Here is a 7,138-nt window from a genome sequence, read left to right on the forward strand (position 1 = left end):
ATCCACCCATCTGCCTGTTTGTCTGGCACCCATCCCCCTGTCCGTCCATCCACCCATCTGCCTAGACTGTCCATCCATCCATCCCCTTGTCTGACCATCCACCCATCTTCCTGTCCATCCATCCACCTATCCCCCTGTCAGTCCATCCACCCATCCCCATGTCCATCCGTCCACCCATTCCCTGTCCATCCGTCCACCCATCCCCCTGTCTGTCTGCCCACCCATCCGCCTGTCCATTCAGCACCCATATGCCTATCTGTCCATCCACCCATCTGCCTGTTTGTCTGGCACCCATCCCCCTGTCCGTCCATCCACACATCTGCCTAGACTGTCCATCCATCCATCCCCTTGTCTGACCATCCACCCATCTGCCTGTCCATCCATCCACCTATCCCCCTGTCAGTCCATCCACCCATCCCCATGTCCATCCATCCACCCATTCCCTGTCCATCGGTCCACCTATCCCCCTGTCAGTCCATCCACCCATCCCCATGTCCATCCATCCACCCATTCCCTGTCCATCGGTCCACCTATCCCCCTGTCAGTCCATCCACCCATCCCCATGTCCATCCATCCACCCATTCCCTGTCCATCGGTCCACCTATCCCCCTGTCAGTCCATCCACCCATCCCCATGTCCATCCATCCACCCATTCCCTGTCCATCGGTCCACCTATCCCCCTGTCAGTCCATCCACCCATCCCCATGTCCATCCATCCACCCATTCCCTGTCCATCGGTCCACCTATCCCCCTGTCAGTCCATCCACCCATCCCCATGTCCATCCATCCACCCATTCCCTGTCCATCGGTCCACCTATCCCCCTGTCAGTCCATCCACCCATCCCCATGTCCATCCATCCACCCATTCCCTGTCCATCGGTCCACCTATCCCCCTGTCAGTCCATCCACCCATCCCCATGTCCATCCATCCACCCATTCCCTGTCCATCGGTCCACCTATCCCCCTGTCAGTCCATCCACCCATCCCCATGTCCATCCATCCACCCATTCCCTGTCCATCGGTCCACCTATCCCCCTGTCAGTCCATCCACCCATCCCCATGTCCATCCATCCACCCATTCCCTGTCCATCGGTCCACCTATCCCCCTGTCAGTCCATCCACCCATCCCCATGTCCATCCATCCACCCATTCCCTGTCCATCGGTCCACCTATCCCCCTGTCAGTCCATCCACCCATCCCCATGTCCATCCATCCACCCATTCCCTGTCCATCGGTCCACCTATCCCCCTGTCAGTCCATCCACCCATCCCCATGTCCATCCATCCACCCATTCCCTGTCCATCGGTCCACCTATCCCCCTGTCAGTCCATCCACCCATCCCCATGTCCATCCATCCACCCATTCCCTGTCCATCGGTCCACCTATCCCCCTGTCAGTCCATCCACCCATCCCCATGTCCATCCATCCACCCATTCCCTGTCCATCGGTCCACCTATCCCCCTGTCAGTCCATCCACCCATCCCCATGTCCATCCATCCACCCATTCCCTGTCCATCGGTCCACCTATCCCCCTGTCAGTCCATCCACCCATCCCCATGTCCATCCATCCACCCATTCCCTGTCCATCGGTCCACCTATCCCCCTGTCAGTCCATCCACCCATCCCCATGTCCATCCATCCACCCATTCCCTGTCCATCGGTCCACCTATCCCCCTGTCAGTCCATCCACCCATCCCCATGTCCATCCATCCACCCATTCCCTGTCCATCGGTCCACCTATCCCCCTGTCAGTCCATCCACCCATCCCCATGTCCATCCATCCACCCATTCCCTGTCCATCGGTCCACCTATCCCCCTGTCAGTCCATCCACCCATCCCCATGTCCATCCATCCACCCATTCCCTGTCCATCGGTCCACCTATCCCCCTGTCAGTCCATCCACCCATCCCCATGTCCATCCATCCACCCATTCCCTGTCCATCGGTCCACCTATCCCCCTGTCAGTCCATCCACCCATCCCCATGTCCATCCATCCACCCATTCCCTGTCCATCGGTCCACCTATCCCCCTGTCAGTCCATCCACCCATCCCCATGTCCATCCATCCACCCATTCCCTGTCCATCGGTCCACCTATCCCCCTGTCAGTCCATCCACCCATCCCCATGTCCATCCATCCACCCATTCCCTGTCCATCGGTCCACCTATCCCCCTGTCAGTCCATCCACCCATCCCCATGTCCATCCATCCACCCATTCCCTGTCCATCGGTCCACCTATCCCCCTGTCAGTCCATCCACCCATCCCCATGTCCATCCATCCACCCATTCCCTGTCCATCGGTCCACCTATCCCCCTGTCAGTCCATCCACCCATCCCCATGTCCATCCATCCACCCATTCCCTGTCCATCGGTCCACCTATCCCCCTGTCAGTCCATCCACCCATCCCCATGTCCATCCATCCACCCATTCCCTGTCCATCGGTCCACCTATCCCCCTGTCAGTCCATCCACCCATCCCCATGTCCATCCATCCACCCATTCCCTGTCCATCGGTCCACCTATCCCCCTGTCAGTCCATCCACCCATCCCCATGTCCATCCATCCACCCATTCCCTGTCCATCGGTCCACCTATCCCCCTGTCAGTCCATCCACCCATCCCCATGTCCATCCATCCACCCATTCCCTGTCCATCGGTCCACCTATCCCCCTGTCAGTCCATCCACCCATCCCCATGTCCATCCATCCACCCATTCCCTGTCCATCGGTCCACCTATCCCCCTGTCAGTCCATCCACCCATCCCCATGTCCATCCATCCACCCATTCCCTGTCCATCGGTCCACCTATCCCCCTGTCAGTCCATCCACCCATCCCCATGTCCATCCATCCACCCATTCCCTGTCCATCGGTCCACCTATCCCCCTGTCAGTCCATCCACCCATCCCCATGTCCATCCATCCACCCATTCCCTGTCCATCGGTCCACCTATCCCCCTGTCAGTCCATCCACCCATCCCCATGTCCATCCATCCACCCATTCCCTGTCCATCGGTCCACCTATCCCCCTGTCAGTCCATCCACCCATCCCCATGTCCATCCATCCACCCATTCCCTGTCCATCGGTCCACCTATCCCCCTGTCAGTCCATCCACCCATCCCCATGTCCATCCATCCACCCATTCCCTGTCCATCGGTCCACCTATCCCCCTGTCAGTCCATCCACCCATCCCCATGTCCATCCATCCACCCATTCCCTGTCCATCGGTCCACCTATCCCCCTGTCAGTCCATCCACCCATCCCCATGTCCATCCATCCACCCATTCCCTGTCCATCGGTCCACCTATCCCCCTGTCAGTCCATCCACCCATCCCCATGTCCATCCATCCACCCATTCCCTGTCCATCGGTCCACCTATCCCCCTGTCAGTCCATCCACCCATCCCCATGTCCATCCATCCACCCATTCCCTGTCCATCGGTCCACCTATCCCCCTGTCAGTCCATCCACCCATCCCCATGTCCATCCATCCACCCATTCCCTGTCCATCGGTCCACCTATCCCCCTGTCAGTCCATCCACCCATCCCCATGTCCATCCATCCACCCATTCCCTGTCCATCGGTCCACCTATCCCCCTGTCAGTCCATCCACCCATCCCCATGTCCATCCATCCACCCATTCCCTGTCCATCGGTCCACCTATCCCCCTGTCAGTCCATCCACCCATCCCCATGTCCATCCATCCACCCATTCCCTGTCCATCGGTCCACCTATCCCCCTGTCAGTCCATCCACCCATCCCCATGTCCATCCATCCACCCATTCCCTGTCCATCGGTCCACCTATCCCCCTGTCAGTCCATCCACCCATCCCCATGTCCATCCATCCACCCATTCCCTGTCCATCGGTCCACCTATCCCCCTGTCAGTCCATCCACCCATCCCCATGTCCATCCATCCACCCATTCCCTGTCCATCGGTCCACCTATCCCCCTGTCAGTCCATCCACCCATCCCCATGTCCATCCATCCACCCATTCCCTGTCCATCGGTCCACCTATCCCCCTGTCAGTCCATCCACCCATCCCCATGTCCATCCATCCACCCATTCCCTGTCCATCGGTCCACCTATCCCCCTGTCAGTCCATCCACCCATCCCCATGTCCATCCATCCACCCATTCCCTGTCCATCGGTCCACCTATCCCCCTGTCAGTCCATCCACCCATCCCCATGTCCATCCATCCACCCATTCCCTGTCCATCGGTCCACCTATCCCCCTGTCAGTCCATCCACCCATCCCCATGTCCATCCATCCACCCATTCCCTGTCCATCGGTCCACCTATCCCCCTGTCAGTCCATCCACCCATCCCCATGTCCATCCATCCACCCATTCCCTGTCCATCGGTCCACCTATCCCCCTGTCAGTCCATCCACCCATCCCCATGTCCATCCATCCACCCATTCCCTGTCCATCGGTCCACCTATCCCCCTGTCAGTCCATCCACCCATCCCCATGTCCATCCATCCACCCATTCCCTGTCCATCGGTCCACCTATCCCCCTGTCAGTCCATCCACCCATCCCCATGTCCATCCATCCACCCATTCCCTGTCCATCGGTCCACCTATCCCCCTGTCAGTCCATCCACCCATCCCCATGTCCATCCATCCACCCATTCCCTGTCCATCGGTCCACCTATCCCCCTGTCAGTCCATCCACCCATCCCCATGTCCATCCATCCACCCATTCCCTGTCCATCGGTCCACCTATCCCCCTGTCAGTCCATCCACCCATCCCCATGTCCATCCATCCACCCATTCCCTGTCCATCGGTCCACCTATCCCCCTGTCAGTCCATCCACCCATCCCCATGTCCATCCATCCACCCATTCCCTGTCCATCGGTCCACCTATCCCCCTGTCAGTCCATCCACCCATCCCCATGTCCATCCATCCACCCATTCCCTGTCCATCGGTCCACCTATCCCCCTGTCAGTCCATCCACCCATCCCCATGTCCATCCATCCACCCATTCCCTGTCCATCGGTCCACCTATCCCCCTGTCAGTCCATCCACCCATCCCCATGTCCATCCATCCACCCATTCCCTGTCCATCGGTCCACCTATCCCCCTGTCAGTCCATCCACCCATCCCCATGTCCATCCATCCACCCATTCCCTGTCCATCGGTCCACCTATCCCCCTGTCAGTCCATCCACCCATCCCCATGTCCATCCATCCACCCATTCCCTGTCCATCGGTCCACCTATCCCCCTGTCAGTCCATGCACCCATCTGCCTGTCCGTTCAGCACCCATATGCCTGTACATCTGGCACCCTGGCCCTTACTAGCTGGCCTGCTGTGACTGCTCCCTCCTGGACCTACTGGGCCAGGTCTCCCCACTCCACAGGAAGTGGGGCCAGGCCTCTCCCTGGTGACCTCAGTACCAGAATTCACACTGTGCTCCTTGTCAGTCTCCCCCTGACTTCATACCCGCCTTGCCCGCATCCCCACTTTAGAGGTGGAGGACAGGGTCCCTGAGAGGGGCAGCAGATTGGTGGGGCTGCAGGTGTGAATGAGCCTTGGAGCCAACTGAGATCCCGGCTCCTCCCATAGTGTGTGCAGCCCTCCTCTCCTGCTGTCTGGGTTTGGACTCTGCTGCCTAGGGGTCCAGGCTGCGCTGGGCTCCTGCACCCTTCTTCAGGGCAGCCTGTGACAGAGGGTCTTCTCACCTCATTCCAGAGGGGGGCTGATGCCTGGAGGAGCAGCTCCTGTGTTCGCTCTCCTGGGCACCCATTGTGGAGGTAGGCAGTTCTGCTTTCTAACTCACACTCATGGTCCACCCACCGCCTCCCGAACGCCACGAGGCCGCCGCAAGACTGAGCTCTGGAAAGTCTCTGAGGTGGAGAAAAAGCTGTGGGGCTTCAGGGTGGGTTCAGGGTCTTTCAGTCACGAAGCCACTGCCCAGGGCCGCAGCCACATGGCCACTGGGGTCATGGCCATCACGGGACCCTTCCTGTGAAGGAACTCACCTCCCCAGACAGCCTGGACGTTTCCAGGGTCAGCGTTCTCTCCCGGCACCCCCTTGATCCACAGGGACGTTTCCAGGGTCAGTGTTCTCTCCCGGCACCCCCTTGGTCCGCACGGACGTTTCCGGGGTCAGCGTTCTCTCCCGGCTCCCCCTTAGTCCCCATGGACGTTTCCGGTGTCAGCATTCTCTCCCGGCACTCTGGCACTCTCCTGGTCCCCACGGCCTCCGGGCTTCTCACTGTCTCCCTCCAGCTCACAGCAACCACCCACGAGGGCGCATGGGGGAAGGGTAGCAGGGGAAGGCTCTGCCCCACGCACTGTTGCCCCCCACACCTGGAAAGGGCTCCCCAATGGTGCCCATCCCAGGACGTCCTCCCACTGTTGTTGGCACGTCAGGGGCTCTATGCTGCTCTGTGCTGACGCACAGCCCCAAGCACAAAGCCCTCCTTCCACTGAGGGGAGTCTGGGTACCTGGGAGGTGAGTCAGCCTGGGGTGGTGAGTAAGTGGCCTGCGTCATGCCTTGCTAGTTGCTGGCACCTGCAGAGGAGCTGCTGTAGGAGGGCAGGGAGGGAAAAAGCCCAGCCCCTCTGAGCCGAGCTGGGACTTCTCTGCTGCACAGCCAGCTGGAGTTGTGCTCGGCTGGGGCCCTGGTGAGCAGGGGATTTGATATGTGTGTGTGTGTGTGTGTGTGTGTGTGTGTGTGTGTGTATGTGCGCCCCACAGGCCTCAGACAGAGGGAGCTGGGGCCCAGAGCCAGGAAGATGAGGAGAAGGGTTTCAGGCTCTGCTGGGTGCTGGGCCATGGGTCTCCAGTTCTCCTGCAGCCTCCTTCCCCTCCACACTGTCCCTGCCTAATTGCGCCCCCCATCCTCTGGAGCACCGGCAGCCCCAGCACCTCCTCCCAGTCAGTGCTGTCCATGACCCTGCAACGGGGACAGGTAGTTATACCCCAGGAACAGAGAGGAGCAGGGCCTTGCCCAAGGTCACACAGCATGCACCTCTAGGATGCTGGGTCTCTGCTGCGGACAAAATCAGACTCCTGGTGGGGCACGGTGGCTCACACCTGTAATCCCAGCACTTTGGGAGACCAAGGCAGGCAGATCACTTGAGGTCAGGAGTTCGAGACCAGCCTGGCCGACATGATGAAACCCTATCTCT

At 59.8% G+C, this 7,138-nt stretch overlaps 1 pseudogene; it reads left to right on the forward strand.

Moving 5' to 3' along the window:
* The first annotated feature begins 378 nt into the window (after positions 1 to 378).
* The window catches only part of LOC105509122, a 21,156-nt pseudogene continuing 14,396 nt past the window's right edge, over positions 379 to 7,138 (forward strand).

Source organism: Colobus angolensis, unplaced genomic scaffold (genome assembly GCF_000951035.1).
Source record: "Colobus angolensis palliatus isolate OR3802 unplaced genomic scaffold, Cang.pa_1.0 Scaffold17, whole genome shotgun sequence".
Taxonomy (NCBI): Eukaryota; Metazoa; Chordata; class Mammalia; order Primates; family Cercopithecidae; genus Colobus; species Colobus angolensis.